The 17,849-nt window shown below is 48.4% G+C and overlaps 1 protein-coding gene across 3 annotated transcripts in view; it reads right to left on the reverse strand.

Moving 5' to 3' along the window:
- The window catches only part of SORBS3 (sorbin and SH3 domain containing 3), a 69,789-nt gene extending 52,215 nt beyond the window's left edge, over positions 1-17,574 (reverse strand). Inside the window, exon 1 of one of the 3 annotated variants that reach the window (XM_079954992.1) lies at positions 17,435-17,574. The gene's annotated coding sequence lies outside the window, so the exon portion shown is untranslated. Of the gene's footprint in view, positions 1-10,758; positions 10,881-17,434 lie in introns of those variants that run through there. The other 2 variants (XM_079954984.1, XM_079954983.1) reach the window with 2 other exon arrangements.
- Positions 17,575-17,849: the final 275 nt, after the last annotated feature.

Genomic DNA, 17,849 nt, shown 5'->3' on the forward strand with positions numbered 1-17,849 from the left:
CACTTAAGAAGCCAGGGGCCAGCGCTGTCCGGAGACACTTCCGGGTCACGTGGCCAGCGTGACATCGCTGCTCTGGCGAGCCAGAGCCGCACACGGAAACGCCGTTTACCTTCCCGCTGGTAAGCGGTCCCTATTTATCTACTTGCACCCGGAGGTGCTTTCGAACTGCTAGGTTGGCAGGCGCTGGGACCGAGCAGCGGGAGCGCACCCCGCCGCAGGGATTCGAACCGCCGACCTTTCGATCGGCAAGTCCTAGGCGCTGAGGCTTTAACCCACAGCGCCACCTGCGTCCCCATAAGGCTTGATTAAGCTGCACCAAACATGGAAATAAGCTTATGAGAGGGGCTAGAAGAGCTAGCTGGATGGATGTCATTGGAAGAATGAAGGCAAATGATGGCCCATCATTAACCCATAAATGAAAGCCACCAATGAGGCAAAAGACTCTGTGGACACAGAGGGGGAGACCTGCCCCAAGCTCTGGGGTTTAGGATGATTCTGTGACCCCCCAGGTTTGAGGGTCTATTGCTCTGTTTGTGGGAAGATGCAGAGGGAAAATAATAACATAAGGATCCACAAAAGGGGGGGGGATTCAAAGGGTTTGTATTCTGTTTGTTTGTTTGTTTGTTTGTTTGTTTGTTTGTTTGTAAAACTTAAAATGCAAAAATAAAATTACACACACCCTTTTGCACACCAGTTCTTTAAACAAGGTTGGATGGTGCTACATGCTCTGGCATGGGACTCAGCCTGCAAGATGTTTGCTTCCAAAGGCCTCAAAGGAGGGTGGAAAAGGTCCTTAGTAATCAAAGCACAGCTGGACGCAACTCTAAAACTAAGTTCCATTATGCTACCTCTTTCATTAAACACCCACAAAGCATTTTTGTGAACTGAATAACCCCCCTCCAATCCTGAAAGGGCAATGTTGTCCCCATGGGCCACGACATCAGCCAATAGGAGCACCGCTGCTCCCCACTCCCTTCTCGCCATTCACCCGTGGCTTGCAACTCATTAACCAGCAGGTTGAATGACTGGCCAAGGAACACAGCCAGTCAGCATAATCAGCTTTGAAGCCAAATGTCTCCCAAGTTTCCAAACTGCCTGCTTACATGCCCCAAAGAGAACCAACCTTCACAATTAGAGGGGAGCAGGCAGACACTCTGGCTTCAGGATCCTTGAACACTGTAGGTCAACAAAGAAGAAAAGGATGAGTCACTCCGTGAGAGCACATCCTTCTCAAAGGAAGCTGGTAGGAGAGCCCCTCCACAGAAATAAATCTTGTAACTATAAGATCTCCTCGTCAGTAACATCCTCATCTTCAAGCCTTCCCACACTATCAGATTTTTCCAGAATAAGAGTTATGCTGCATCCATTGTCATTTAATGAAATGCCACCAGTATATGTGGAACTTTATAAAGTAGCATAACTGCCATGCTATTTTTCTAGACAAAGAGGAGCAGGAACTCACCCTGAAGGCCTCCCTTGTTCCCTTAGAATGGCAATGGCGCCCACCTGAACTGAAGGGCCAGAACTGAGTTCCGGCTGAAAAAAAAGCCCTGAGCATAAGCTGCATGAAATCCCAGTGCTTTTCTCAGACCCAGATAGATTTTTCCAAGGTAACAGATTCAAGGAAATTTATTGACCATTTCCTCTGATGCAATTAGTGCTGAGTGACACAGCCACCACCAACAGCCATGGCTACGCCATTTTGTTTAAAATGTGTTTCTTGAAAGGTCTGTAGAATTATTATTATTATTTAAATCATATTGATAACTTCATCTAGCTAGATAACGAGCAGTGAAGCTTATTTTGGCCCAGACCACCACAATTTTCTTTTCTGTTTTAATGGAGGATGCACAGACCCTCACTCTTTCCTGTGCTGCGACACACATCCTGCAGTTTAAAAAAACATGGAACAACAAAAAGACTATCTCCATATATTTTACTTCTAGTGGGATATAACCGTATAGTTGTTAAATAATGATTTTTTGGAATCTCACATAGAGACTTGACTATAATCAGGGCACACATTAGCTAATGATGCTAAAATGCCATTGATCTCAAAAGGCTAAATAATCTGCCACAAAATCTGCAACAGTACAATCAGGCAACACTTTCTGACTGGAGACAGCCACTGCTGCACATACAACAAATGAATAATTTGTTTGCATCACTGTGCAACCTCCCTGCCACACACTTTTCTGTTCTCATGGGATCTATTCTTAAAGCACTTTCCAAACTGCATTAAATTAAGCTACCACGTCCATGCTGCTAAACCCTATGGCCGCAGACCAATGCATTGAGCGTTTATTCAGGACTAGAAAGTGGTGCATAGAAGCAAAGCATCAAATTCCCCAGGTTGTTGTACTCCTTCAGCTTCTGCTTTCTGTTTTCAGCTGCCTGAGAATCATAGTTTGGTCACTGTGTAACAGCTACATACCAAAGCAGTGATTGGGGGGGGCTAACCTGTGGCCCCCCAGATGCTGTTAGATTCCAGCTCTCGCCAGCCCTAGACAGCACAGTCAATGGTCAGTGGTAGAGGGAGGCTGAGGTCCAGTAATATCTGAAGGGCTACAGGTCAGGCTCCCCACCCCTATACCGTAATTAACAGAATCATAGGATGTAGAACCATAGAACCATTATCAGTAGCGGTTGGTAATGAAAAACAGCAGCGTGCAGGCACAGAGTGTTGTAAACCAAAATTGCCCTTTTCCCTTATGGGGTACCCAAGAGCCCATATACAGTCCTTACATAGGTTCCCTATTGGTAGGAGAAAATAACAGAGGCCAACCAGAGAATATTGAGAAGCAAAGCAGCTAGTAAGCTTGATCTTTATTGATCTGTTGCAACAGGGTGCTCCCCTCACACGCAGGAGAGAGGAGGAACCCAGAAAAATGGTGTGCAAGGCCTTATAAAGACTTTTGAAATTGCCATCCTCTAGATCAAGACCGTCACGCTGGCCACGTGACCCGGAAGTGTCTCCGGACAGCGCTGGCCCCCGGCCTCTAGAGTGAGATGGGCGCACAACCCCAGAGTCTGTCAAGACTGGCCCGTACGGGCAGGGGTACCTTTACCTTTTACCTTTAGATCAAGACCACCCCCAGATACATCATACCTACATCACAGAAAAGGTGGTCTAAAACAGAAATTTGAATGTTGTTTATCTCCTGCCTGGCAGGTTACTTGATTGGATTGCCTGGGGAGCCTGGCTAGTCTTTTGTAGTGATAAATACTTAGTTCCTGGGCCAGGTCACAGGCTCACAGCCTATTCATATCTTAAATGTGCCCTTAAGACAGGATTTGTGAAGGAAAAGACAATGGGGAGGCTTTTCCATTTTCCTTTGACCTTGCAGGGAAAACGTTTGCTCAGTTTGGGACAGTTTGGGAATCAAAATGGTTCCAGGTCGATCTTCCTGTGCTGATCTATGTATGTGCTTGGTTGGTACATTTATGAACATTTCCATATATCTAAGACCTCAAAATTCCTATCACAAGGGGAGCGTTGCATGTATTCTAGGCTACAGCATCCTCTCATTTTATTTCTTTTATTTGGCAAAATGTAAAGACCACTTAATAATATTTAAGAACAAAAACAAACCCTATTTGATTTACATCAACATGGAGTGAGTGTGATGGCCGTGAGGCTAGAGCCCCAGTGCCTCTGGTTAAGGCGGCCTCCACACTGCCACTACTTCGGAAGTATGAGTCAAGCACATACGGGAATTTTATGTTTAAAGCAAACCGCTCTGTCGCCCTGCTGCAACAAATCCACTTTAAAACACAAACAGTATTTTTATGGTTATGAAAGCAATGGCGAAACAGATTGAAAAGTGTGGGACGAATGAGTGATTAACAGAAGACATACAAACATCCTGCAAACAAATCAAGATGAATGCTCATTGTTGCATAACCTCATCACACAAAAAATCAAAACTATTGCTCAATAAAGACCGGATGCAGTCTAACGTTCACATGGGCCTTGTGTAAGCAAATTAGGATGAATGCTGAGGCCATCTGGAGCCACCCTGAATTGAGTGTGCTGTTTAGAACACATTGCAAAAATCCTGCTTACTCTCCTCAGAAGGGACCCTCAGACGTTTGCTCCAAAACCAGGACCTGGCAGTGCTGCTGTCCACAGCATGCAAGATTTGATTTCCATGACAGACAAGTTGTTGTTTTTTTTAAATAATTTTTATTAACTGGCCAATCACATCAAATTAAATCACATCATATAAATTCCGAATTACAAAGCCAAATTTTTAAATTTTGTTGGGGGAACCCATACTTCAAGATCCAAAGGGGAATTCAGATCATCTTCTTATTACTGCGTTAATGTCCAAATCAGTCCCAATCAGTCCAAACAAAGTTCATAATTCTATCCAGTCTTATCTTGGTGTTGCCACATCATATCTTGTTCGTATAGTTTCTCTTTTTCCTTTACGATCTCTTCTGTTAGTCTCCTTAAGCCGATAGCAAGTGTAATAATCCTGTGTGGATTTCCCGTTCCTTCACTAAGTCCAGATGGTTTCCATATATCTCCTTCGTAGATAACATCACTTTATCCATCGTAAATTTTGGCATTTGTCGCTCTTAAGTCCCACCGAGGAGTTGATTCACGATATGTAAACAACTCTATTTCTCTCTTTCTCCTCCCAGACCCAAGAGCTCCCACAATGCCTCACAAAATGGCGAACGGCATTTTTTCCTGACTGCGTCACTCCAAAACTCTTAGCTTTCCAGCTTCATCTTGAAACATTGCTTTGGATCGAAAGTTTATCTCCACACAGCCTTAAATCCACAGCTTAAGTCCTTAATTTCTGACTCATTAGGGGAGGGGGATTCTTGTTAAATCACATAAAAAGGTAGAGGCAGGTTTCCCCCCCCCTCCCCCCTCAGTCATTACCGTATCTTGACGTTCTTCTCGTATTTTATTGTTGTCTTGTTATCAGAGATCTCTTCTGTCAGCAGTATTTACTCCCCTTTTTCCTTGATGTATGTGCAATTAATCACGTCCAAATTATTTCTTTTAAAGATCATTGCAACCAGCGGCGCGAATCGGGGACGGCGTCGAGGAGTGCCGAAAATCCCACAGGAGGGCTTTGTGCCTAGTGCCCCCACCCCCACAAATTCGGGGGTGGTATAGGGCACAGCAGGCAAGGGCCGTCCCCCCCATAATCCTGGGGGGGTTAAGGAGGCTAATTACCCCCATCATAGCCTCCAAATTACCTCGTGTGGGTCGGAGAGATGTTATTATCAGCCATCTTCCGATGCGCCACCTAGTGGCCCCCCCCATGACAGACAAGTTGATGGAAGGGCCATTTCACAAAGCTAAAAACTTTGAAAATTGCTGCTATAAACAAAAAAACAAAAAAAAACTGAGTAGCTGAGAGAGAGATGTTGAGAAAGTCCCAGACAATCAGTTGCACTTGTGTCATGTTTTACAAGGAGGTAAAGGGACCCCTGAACATTAGTTCCGGTCGCGGACGACTCTCGGGTTGCGGCGCTCATCTCGCTTTATTGGCCGAGGGAGCTGGCATACAGCTTCTGGGTCATGTGGCCAGCATGACTAAGCCGCTTCTGGAGAACCAGAGCAGCACACGGAAACGCCGTTTACCTTCCCGCCGTATTTTTCACTCTATAGGACACACTTTTTCCCCTCCAAAAATGAAGGGGGAATGTGCATGCGTCCTATAGAGCGAATGCAGGCTGCGCGGCTAAGCCCAAAGCCAGAACAGGGAGACGGAGCGCTGCGCAGTGCTCCATCTCGCTGTTCTAGCTTGGGGTTAGCTGCACAAAGCCTCCACTCCGGGGGCTTCAGGCAGCTATCTGGTGGGAGGTTAACTTTTAGATAAGCAGAGGGCAAGCTATCCCAGAGTAAATGAATGCAGCAGGAGTAGCCAATGCAGTGCTCTCCAAATGCTGCTGGACGGCAACTCCCAAAACCTCCAGCCAAAATGGAAATTGGTCACGGATAATAGGAGTTGTAGTCACCGGCGGACGAAGGTGGGGGCAGGGGGGCGGTGTGCCCTGGGTGCCACCCGGGAGTGACATCGTGGCCACCCCCGGGGTGCTCAGTGCTCAACTTGCAGCCCCAGGACGTGCGCCACTTGCCGTGCATCCCCCAACGCGCACCACGCCCCCTGGGACGCACACTGGCCTCGCCCTGAATTACGCCACTCCTGGTGCCAGAGCAGGGAACTTCACCACCGGTTGTAGATCAGCAAGATCTGGAGAGCACTGAGTTGGCTACCCCAGAATACAGCATACAGAACAGATACCCTCCAAGAAGGCACAGCAGAAAAAGGGGGGGGGGTTCCTCAGGCCATGTTCTTTAGTATGGTAACAGAGATGTTACAATTGTATCCCCATTTTTTCCTGTAAAATGTCAGTAACCGTTGGAGCTGATTTATACTCCCTTAGAAACCACTGAACGTATGACTCAGTCAAAGCATATCAAACTCCACACATATAACTTCATCTTTCTCCTCTCAAAACTCCTTCATAAAATCTGCAGCCATCAAGTAATGGAACAGGCCTCTCTGAACCGTCCTCAAAGAAGCAGAGGCAGCTCCCAGGTCCAGGGCTGGCAATCCTGCGCACTAGGGAACGGAGCTCTGCTTCCACTCTGGACCCTCCCAAGCCCGGCCCTCCTAGGTCACACCTGGCGACCAGCTGATGAATTTTGAAACAGAACTCATCTCATGAGCAAATAAAACCTGAAAGGTTACCTTGGGGATGAAAACTATTTCTGATTGTGAAAGCTAGGAAAGCAACCAGAACACCCAGAAACCAGAGACTCTTGAGAAGGATTTCTAAAGGCCCCATAACTGGGAGAATAAATTATCAATATTATTAAATAAATGGTAATGGCATGGAATTTGCATTGTAAAAATATGCAGAGCTGCAACTTAAGGAATTGGCTAAGCTTAGGATGAGAGAGCGCAGAGCAATGATGTGAGAAATCTGCACCAGAAGGAAGTTCTACTGCTTAATTCTAAGCATGTGAACAGACTCCAGTCGCTCAGCAGTGAGAGAATGGTACTCTGCACATACTCAGAGGTACCTTTCTTTGTGATATCACTTCATATTTGCTCCTTTAACAAGGGGTTTGGGTGAAGCTAGATCAGATGGTGGGCTGGGGCACACCAAGAGTAGACGAGGTCCCCTTAACTTAGGCTGCAGTTTCAGCTTTAAAGGAAGGAAGGCTGCGGATAGGAAGAGGTGATATTATATGGGTGTGGCTGGAGCTTTCTGGCATACACCAAATAGCATATTTCTCTTTACGCCACCTGGCAAGGGCTGGTTTTTGCACACAACTGATTCTGGGCTCTGCACTGACCACAATAAAACCAATGCTCATTTTCCTGCAAAGGCAGAATCAGAGAATCAGGGGTAACAGTAGCTCAAAACAAAAAGCATGTGCTTGCTCAAACATCAACTTAAGCATATTGCATTCTGCTTAAGGTAAGGTATAAAGGGATCTTAAGTACCCCCCCCCCCCGCACAACATGCAAACATTTCCACACCCCGCAGGGAAAATACTTTGCAGGAAGCAGAGATGGAAGGTGGGAAGGGCAGCATGCCTGAGCAGCAAAAGGAAAGGGAGAACCCACCTGCTTGGAATAGGATCTGGCATGCTGCTGTTACTGTTGCACTGACAGACAGTGAGCGCGGCAGCTGGAGGTCACCTTGGAGGAAGGCTATTCAAAGTGTTGGTGCGGACCTTTAAAAGCCCTAAACGACCTCAGCCCTGAAGACCTGAAGAAACATCTCCACCCCCATCGTTCAGCCTGGACACTGAGGTCCAGCTCCAAGGGCCTTCTGGTGGTTCTCTCCCTGCGAGAAGCAAAGTTACAGGGAGCCAGGCAGAGGGCCTTCTCAGTAGTGGCACCGTCCCACCAGATGTTAAAGAGATAAAGAACTCTACAACTTTTAGAAGACATCTAAAAGCAGCCCTGTGGAGGGAAGCTTTTGGTGTGTCATGTTGCATTGTGTTTTCACTATTTTTTTGTAGGGAAGTGCCCAAGAGTGGCTGGGGGAACCCAGTCAGATGGGCGGCAAACAAACAAACGAATGAATGAATGAATGAATGAATGAAGATGATGATGATGATGATTAACAACATGAAGGAAATGAAGAGTGTCCTAGTAGGGCCTACACCACAATCTTATATCTACTCAAAAGTAAGTTCCACTGAGTTCAGTAGAACTTACTCCTAAATAAGTGGGTATAGGCTTGCAGCCCCAGCCTCTCTTCGGGCCTCTCCAGGCAGCACTTGAACCCACTTTCCAGCACAGGTGAGTGCAACAGCTGCATTACCAATTTAAACTGGCTGAGCAATTGTATAAAACCAGGTGCGTGGCTGCAGCATCTGCATGTTGCTCCCCATCTGGATTCTGCCAGCAATTCAACAATCTGAAGACTGAACCTTGGAGTGCCTCTTTTGAGAAATCTAATGGGTGGCTGGGGAGGACTAACAAGCAGGGTGGCAAAACCTGCAATACCAAACCTGATGCTGTTCCTCTCCTGCCTGCTACAAGGTCCTAGGCTGCTGTCAAACAAATATGGATGGGCAGCCTCAGAGTATTATCTCCCTCCCACCCAGATCAGCTCATGCATTGTACTTCACTGCCGCTCCATTTTGCTCCATTTTGCTGCCAGTCCCTACTTTTTCCAGGGGAGAAGTGTATGGGTGGGAAGGGAAGTCATTGTTTCTGCTGAGGAGAGAGAAAAGAGCCTCGTGCTACCAGCTGATCTTTGTTCCTCTTGCTTTTTCAGCTGACTACAGATGGGAGGGAGATGTCCACAGGGTGACAAACAAGAAATTATATGGGCGGCAGCAGTGAAAGTGAGGGGGCTAAGAGCTGTGTTCCTTAAATATACTATTAGCTATTGTTGTTAAGCAACCACTCCTGCTTAAAGATGCTATTAAGATACAATTTCCTATTTGGGTAACTTCCCTGTCCACCCAAGTCGTGATGCTGCCCCTCGCTTACTCAGTGCATACAAAGGTATAACGGGGCTGGGGCTGGGTTACAATTCAATTAGGGGAGCAATTCAATTCGGTTCACATTTTAATGCATACCTACCTAAATTGCACTTCTTCAAACATTACACAAACCAAAATACAGCTATCCTTTGACACTTGCACTTCTCTAAATTTTGCAATGCAGTTCTCCAGCCAAGCAACGTGGACACCCAAGTAAACACTGCATAGAAATGCACATGTCAGCAAAAGTAACATAAATGCATTATAAAGGCAAACAGTTTGCAAAAAAATGTATATCAGGCAAAACCGCATAGAAGCATGTGCATATTAGCAGAACCTAAACACTGATTTAAAAAAATTGAGAGCTGTTTTTGTTTTGTTTTTTAAAGTAATGTAGAAATGTGAGGAACTGAGCTTAGGACTGGAAAAATGAGAAAACAAGAGAAAACAAAATTGACAGGTTACCCCATTCCTAGTTACCAATGCCCAGCCTTGAAGGTTGCTCTATATTATAATCTCAAGTAAGTATTGTGGACGGGCAAAACTGCTAGGAGCAACCATGCTATGGTTTGTTTTCTTGGCCCAGCTCTCCCCTTGTAAACAAGACCTCAAATATCATGGCAACAAATTTTTTAGAAGGCTGCTTGCTTGCCCACACACAGGGGATGCATGATTAACTGAAAAATGGAAGAGAAGTGGGGAGCTCTTCCAATTGAGCAATGCTTCTCTGCTTGGTTACTTCTGAAGGTGGAATAAGGTAACAGTATTATACTAGCAGGTTAGACTTTTAATCCTTCTAACCTAATATTCCCTGAAATATGATGGCTCTCCAAAGTCTCTTAAGACAAGGGTCTTTCCTGTTATCCTGGTGATTCTCCCAACTCAGGGGTGAGGTCCGGAATAGGATCTGGCTAGCAAGCTGGACCCAGAGCTCCCCCATCCCTGTACGTGAGTGGTCAATCATCAGGTGACCCAAAATATTGAAAAACAATGCTTCTAGCTCATTATTTCCAATGGGGTAGTCTGCAAAAGCTTATGCCATAATACACTTGCCAGTCTTTAAAGTGTTTTTGCTGCATTATTTGGCACTCTGACATGTCAACATGCTTTATAATTTTTATTCCACTTCACCTAACCTATGAAACAAATGGAATAAATCTGTATGTATGTGGGGACTTATGCAAATATAGTGATTTGCCCCAAGTTACCCACTGGGCCACTGTCAGAGGCAGACCTTGCACCAGATGTCCTTGATCAGAGACCTGCCCTCTGTCCTTATAAGCAGAGCCCTGCTAGAACAAACCAAAGCTGTGTCTGATCCCGCATCCCATTCTCCTAGTCGCCAACCAGATGCGCGTGTTGGAAGCCACAAGCCGGGCCTGAGAGCAAGAGCCCTCTCCTCACTAGTATTCCCAGCGAGCAGGATTCAGACACGCAGCCTGGACACAGAGCCCAAACACTCTCAGAAAGAGCAGCAGGCGCTGCTGGAAAGTGGGTCTGGGAGGAGGGGAGCAGCCACAGCACGGCTGTGTTTTCGATTCTGAGCTGCATGAAGATTTTTGCAATGTGGCTCTCCTACTTAGACAGGCTTTGGCCGGCTGCGCCGTCTATTCCTAGGTGCCAAATCCATTCCCACCCCCAGTGCCTGCAAGTGTGCCATGTCCCACCATCCTGAGAACCAAGCCTCATTCCCCCTCTCCAAACCGCTACGAAGGGGGGTGTCCCCCCAAGTGCTAGGTGCCAATAAACATGCCTCCAGCCACAGCATTACTCACCCCAACCTACTTCTCTTTCTTTTGCGAAGTTTCTGGCTCCCTCTGGGGAGATGCTGGCATGGCCCTTTCTTGCAGGGTGGGGGCGGTCTGGATTTCATTACTTGTTGCAGCCAATTCTGTTGTTCCTTTCTGCTTTCCATGTAAACATTTCCATTCCCCACCCAAATGTTCCCCACCCCACCCCCAGATTGCACAGCTAACGTTTATCCTTGAGCAGTGTTAGCAACTGCCCTCTTTGGCTTCAGACTGGATGTTTCCTCTGCAAAATATCTCTCTACCTCGGACAACAGACTGAGAGATAGGGCGCTCAAATACCCAAGAAAACCGGGCTCCTACGCCTTTAATAGCAACACAGGAAGCTGCCTTCTTCTGAGTCAGACCATTGGTCCACCTAGCTTAATATTTGCCACACTGACTGGCAGCAGCTACTCCAGGGTCTTAAGCAGGGGTCTCTCCTAGCACCACCTGCATATGCTGGGGATCAAACCTGTGACGACCTGCATGCAAAGCTGGTGTTCTGCCACGGAGCAACACTCCTTTCTTAATACTATTTATGCAGAAGAGGGAATTTTACCCTGTTCAGCTTGTCACGTGACACCTGCTGAAATCCCCTCTTCTGCACAGCTATTAGAGCCCCTTCCCCTTTTGCACCTGAGCAGCCTGCTCAAAAACCAAATACTGTACATTAAGAGCACTCATGTATCTGGTCTCCACAAACACCTAAAGCCAGATGCCTCCAGATGATTAGGCAATGAGCAAAGAATACAAATCTGCTTTACAGCAAGTCGGTTCCCCCATGGCTCGCACTATCTACGCAGACAGAGAGCAGCTCTCCAGGCTGCTGCAGAGAGTCCTTTCCTGGCTAGCTGGCATCAAGGGGAGATGTCAAGGGAGGATGTGCTTCACAAAGCAGGTGCTTGGTGGGAACAGGACACCCTCCCTTTGGGAGACTTCTTGTGTGCATGTGGCTGAGGTAAAGGAGAACGGGCCAAGACTGGCGTAGAGGGAGAAGCCTGCTCTAAAGACAGCTCCTTGCAGCAGCATGGTAGATGTTATCTTTACAAATAATGCATAATGTTTCTTGGGAGGAAAGGGAACGTCTTGCTTCTTCTCAGAGAAAAGAGCCCATGCTCTGCAGCGGAGCCATAGGCCCTTCCCGGAATACACCTAATCTAATAATGGACTAAACAAAGGACTGAAAACTGCCATTTGCTTTTTGCTTGCCTGTCTGCCTGCAAACCCCCTACCAGCCCTCACCACCTGACCTGCTGGGGTATCAGTTCACATCATGTTCACAAACTGATCATTACTGGCAGGGCTCTTTTTCGGCCAGAACTCGCAGGAACTCAGTTCCAGCACCTCTCAGGGACAAGGAAGGCCTTCATGGTGAGTTCTGGCACCTCTTTCCCTAGAAAAATAGCACAGAACTGGTGAGGAGGGAAACTGCAAACAGCATGTTTCCAAACAGGACCGCGTCTAAATTATTAGTAAAACATGGTTGTGTATATATCATACATTTAAAGCACCCCAACCACCAAAAGAGAAACCTGGAAACTGTAGTTTGCTAAGGGTTCTGCGAATTGTGAGGTGTAACAACAGCTTCCAAGACTCAGGTGTGTGTGTGCTGTAAGGTATGGTGTGCCTGCAGCCAGTGAGCAGGGCTAGGAAAACCTCACACAAGGTGTTGAAGAGGGGTGGGGAAACTGTGGCCCTTCAGATATTTGATTTTATATGTTGTGGTCTTGTTGTGAGACCTCCGGGTATAGGGCGGAGTATAAGTTTAATAGATAATAATAACAATAATATTGCTGGACTACAACTCCCATCCATCCCAGCATGTCCAATGGTGAGAAATGATGGGGTTTGCTCTCCTTACTAGTTCTAGAAAAAGGAAGAGCCCAGGATGAAACAAACTAAGGCAGGGGTGGCCAACATGGAATCTTCCAGATGTTATTTACTCTAGCTCCCATCAGCCCCAGCCAGCATCGCCAATGGCCAGGAATGATGGCTGCTGTAGTCCATCAACTTCTAAGGGCAGTACGTGGGGTGCTCCTGATCAAAGTGGCAGCGAGTCCGGAGGCAGGACGAGGGAGCAGAGGAAACAGTGGGTCCTAAGACACAGGAACCTTAGGAAGAACAAAGAAAGGAAGATCAGCAAACGAGGAAGGAGAAGCTGTGAGCAAGAAGAACAGTGGTGAGTGGACAGGAGAAAGACAGATAAGCTGAATAGAAAAACCGGCTGAGAGGGTGAAGGATGTGATACGGAATAAGTGGGGAACTCACGAAAGACATGCTGAAAGCCAGTTGGACGACTGGAAAACAAGTTACCTCCGAGGATGTGGACAGGCTGCTTGGACTAGTGAAACTGACCACCTGTCTCCTTGATCCTTGCCCATCCTGGCTCATAAAAGCGAGCTGGGAAGGGCTGGGCGATGGGCTCTGCGGGGTAGTGAATGCTTCTCTCTGCGAGGGAGCCTTCCCAGACCCACTGAAAGAGGCAGTCATTAAACCACTTCTTTAAAAAAACATCTTTGGAGCTGGCCAATATGGCCAACTATCGCCCAGTCTCAAATCTTCCATTCTTGGGCAAGGTGATTGAGCGGGTGGTTGCTGAACAACTCCAGGCACACCTGGAGGATGCAGACCATTTGGATCCCTTCTAATCAGGATTCAGGCCACATCATGGGACTGAAACTGCCTTGGTTGTGCTGGTCGATGATCTTTGGCAGGCTAGGGACAAAGGTGAGAGCTGTTTCCTAGTTCTGCTGGATCTCTCAGCGGCCTTTGATACCACTGACCAAGACATCCTTCTGGAACAACTACAGGAGTTGGGAGCTGGGGGCACAATTATACAGTGGTTCCGCTCCTTCCTCCTGGGCCGTGTCGAGAAAGTGGTGTTGGGGGCATGAGTGTTCAGACCCCTTGGCTCTCAGTTGTGGGGTGCCTCAGGGTTCTGTCCTCTCTCCCATGCTTTTTAACATCTACATGAAGCTGCTGGGAGAGATCATCAGGGGGTTTGGGCTGGGTGTTCATCAGTATGCCGATGACACACAGTTCTACCTCTCTTTTAAATCAGAACCAGTGAAGGCGATGAAGGTCCTGTGTGAGTGTCTGGAGGTGGTTGGAGGATGGATGGCGGTTAACGGATTGAGGTTGAATCCTGACAAGACAGAAGTATTGTTTGGGGGGGACCGGGTGCAGGTGGGTGTGGGGGACTCCTTGGTCCTGAATGGGGTAACTGTGCCCCTGAAGGACCAGGTGCGCAGCCTGGGAGTCATTCTGGACTCACAGCTGTCCATGGAGGCACAGGTCAATTCTGTTTCCAGGGCAGCTGTTTATCAGCTCCATCTGGTACGCAGGCTGAGACCCTATCTGCCCACAGACTGTCTTGCCAGAGTGGTGCATGCTCTGGTTATCTCTCGCTTGGACTACTGCAATGCGCTCTATGTGGGGCTACCTTTGAAGGTGACCTGGAAACTACAACTAATCCAGAATGCGGCAGCTAGACTGGTGACTGGGGGCGGCCGCCAAGACCACATAACAACGGTCTTGAAAGACCTACATTGGCTCCCAGTACGTTTCCGAACACAATTCAAAGTGTGGGTGCTGACCTTTAAAGCCCTAAATGGCCTCGGCCCAGTATACCTGAAGGAGCGTCTCCACCCCCATCGTTCTGCCCAGACACGGAGGCCAAGCGCCAAGGGCCTTCTGGCGGTTCCCTCACTGCGAGAAGTGAGGTTACAGGGAACCAGGCAGAGGGCCTTCTCAGTAGTGGCCCCCACCCTGTGGAACGCCCTCCCACCAGATATCAAGGAAATAAGGAACTACCCAACTTTTAGAAGACATCTAAAGGCAGCTCTGTTTAGGGAAGTTTTTAATGTTTGAAGTTTCATTCTGTTTTTAATGTTCTGCTGAAAGCCACCTAGAGTGGCTGGGGAAACCCAGCCAGATGGGCAGGGTAGAAATAATAAATTATTATTATAAATATTAAGTGCAGGAGAAGGCTTTACATGGTTTGGTAGAAAGCCGAAACAGACTCTCGGCAGATGCACCTCCTGCTGCTGCCCACCCCCCTGGTGTGCTTCTGCCTAGCTGGAATGTGCTCTGATAATTCTGAGGATGCCTCTTTTGCCCGGGCAGAAGTTGGTCAGGGCTGTGAGAGCATTTGCAGAAACTAGCCTCCTGTACAAAGGAGGAAAAGACACGGACCGTGCTGCCCATTTCGGCCTCTGCTCCTGCCCCCCAGAAGGCCCCTCCTTGAAGGATGGTCTCCTCATATGATGGTGGGGGACTCCTGGCCCTGCAGGGCTCCTGACAAAAAGAATAGCCACCCTTACTTAAAATTTAGCCCCTTGCAAGCTTGTGGCGTTGGCGGCCCTATGCCTATTCTTTAGTAGAAACACTGAGGCGGGAATGCATCTCAGGAGTTTTTCAAACAAAATCTACGGGTCTCCTGACCTTAGATCAAAAGCCAATTTGCTGCAGAGCAACCATGAAAATTGCTCCAGTTTCAGACCACCCCATGACCCTCTGAGCAAACAGAAGTGCCTTTGCTAAGTTGACAAACTGGAAAGAATTCTGAGGAGGGTTAGAAAGATAAAGAGCACCAGAAAAAGAGCCCACTGGAGAAAGGAGAAGTTGAAGGAGATTATTATAAGCAGCCCAGGAAGAGGAAAACCCCACACGGGAGAACACGGACAGACGTCAGCAAAAAATGAAAGTATGAATTACTCCTCATGAAGTGCAGAAGGCACAAAACAAGCAATGATGCATTTAAATAAAAGGAAAAGGGCAACCAGTGAAATAAATGGTTAATTGGGAATGAAGGTGAATCTCATTCCTTGGAGCATTTCAAGAACAGACTGAGGAGCACCTAGTGTGGGCAATTTGAGAAAGGAGGCCGCAGAGGATTCTGATGATATAGGCCGGTGGTTTGCAGTGGCTCTTCTTCTTAGAGGTGTAACAGGCCTCCAAGGCCTCCGCTCTTCTCTTTGCTGTTGCCTTGACAATCCACTGCCTGTCTACTCTAGGTAGCCATTAATGCTCCTGCCAGCTCCTCCTCTATTACAGTAAACTCTCATTTTACACGCATGTGACTTGGGCAATTTCAACCGTACACGGCTGAAGGATGGCTGGTTGAAACTGTGCAACTCAAGTCCCAAGCAAGGTGAAGCGTTGAAAAGCTCTTCACGCGCCGGGGCCACTCGTGGTTACCTAGTACAAAAAGGGCTTTGAAGCTCCCGGCCTGGCGTGCTGGGCAAGACCCGCTGTGGGCACGGCTGTGGGAGTGCTGGAGATGCCCTCTCCCCGCACCCACCCCACCCACCTGCCAGCCACAGGGCGGCTCCAAGGATTTGGCTATATGCAATTTCCAGGCCTTAACATAACCCCTGGAACAGTGGGTGGGATTCAACATCACATTCATACAGCCATTCCATCAGCACAAGTATTTCTGCTTATCAGATGGAACAATTTTCCCTCTCCCCCCGCGAACTGTTCTGCGGTTTCTCCCAACACTCCAGAGCAGATTTGGGGGAAGCAGGAGGATCACTGCCTTCTACTAGTGCACCAGGTTAGCTGAATCCAGCCCAACGTCTTTAGGATTTTTTAGCTGCTGTAGAGTTTTCTACTATTTTAATGCATTTGCAATTTTAATATGTTGTCTGCCACTCTGCTTGGTATATTTACACTAGAAGGGCAGGAAATAAATGCCCAAATAAATAAATAAATAAATAATCAGATCTAAGCATAGGTCTGGCCGGTTCCAATATACTCAATCATATACACAAGTTCTGCCAAGCACAGACCCACAATTTCCCCCACAGATATATATGTTTTAATGTTCCATTGAAATATTTATTTCTAGTTTGTTCCCAAACCCTAATCCACTTTGGTAGCTAGAAAACTGCCCTGAGGTCCAGTTCCATTTGCTGCACCTACAAAGTACAATTTTCTTCAAAGCTCATCTGCCTGTAAAATAAAACACCTTCCACTTGCCATACAGCTTTCAGGATATCTATGCTTCCATGCTAGGTTTTCCAACACCCTGCTGTGCCCCCCTCCTGTTTTCCTAATTTAGTTAGACTTGCAAGCAGAAAACGGACAGCAGGCGAAATCGGGGTGAATGTGGCCCTTCGGACAACCATCCCTCGCAGGCAGCCTGGTCCGTGCTGGGGAATCAGGGGAGTTGCAGCGCGCCAGCCTCTCCGGGAGGACTAACTAAGTGCCTCTTTAATATATTTTCAATCCTGTCAGGGCCACTTCACTTGTTCCTACGTCCTCTATAAGCGTTATCTTTCCACTGCGGAGGCGCAACCAAATCATCACAACTCTACCCCAAAAGCATTGGGGGGGGCGTCTAGGAATCCACTTAATTGACGGCATATTAAAATCCCAGCCTCCTTCCTCCACTTGGGAGCCCTTCTGGGGCTCGGGAAGTCTTCGCAACCTCCAGGCAACTCGTGGATTCCCCTTCAGACGCGCCCGGGAGCGAGAGGGCGAGCCAGCGAGCGAGCGAGCGAGGGCGGCGCGGCTCTGGCCGGAGGCGGCGTCCTTCTGCGCCCCTTTCGCCCGCGGAGGTCCAGAGGCGCGCCGCCCGCCCGCCCGCCCCGACCCGCAACCGCTGCGCATTCACACGAGCTTCCTGGCGCAGATGAAGAGAGCAGCCCGGTCCTACCTCCCGCAGAAATCTCGGCGGCGGATCCCGCGCTGGTTTGCGGAGCAGGAGCCGCCAGGCGCCGCTTCTCGCGAGGGCGGCGAGGGCGGAGGAGGCGCGACGGGGCCGGCGCGGCTGGAGGGAGCGAGCGGGCGGGCGGGCGGCGCGGCAGAGAGAGGCGAAGGCGCGCGAAGGCGGCCCGACCCCGGAAAGGCTCCTTTCTCGCGTGCCGCGTCCACGCGCAGCGGGGCCCCTCAGCCAAGTACTAACTAACCAACTGCGTCACAGATAACTCGCCCCCCCCCCGAAAAAAAGTTTGGCCACGCCCATGCCAGGGGATTCCCACAAACACGCGTGTCAGGAAAGCGCCACGTTCCGGGGCTGGAAGAAGCCCACCTCCTTCCCACGCGCAGCGGAGGCGGCAGCGCTGCTGGCC

This window comes from Podarcis cretensis (genome assembly GCF_951804945.1).
Source record: "Podarcis cretensis genome assembly, chromosome: 15".
In the NCBI taxonomy this organism is placed as follows: Eukaryota; Metazoa; Chordata; class Lepidosauria; order Squamata; family Lacertidae; genus Podarcis; species Podarcis cretensis.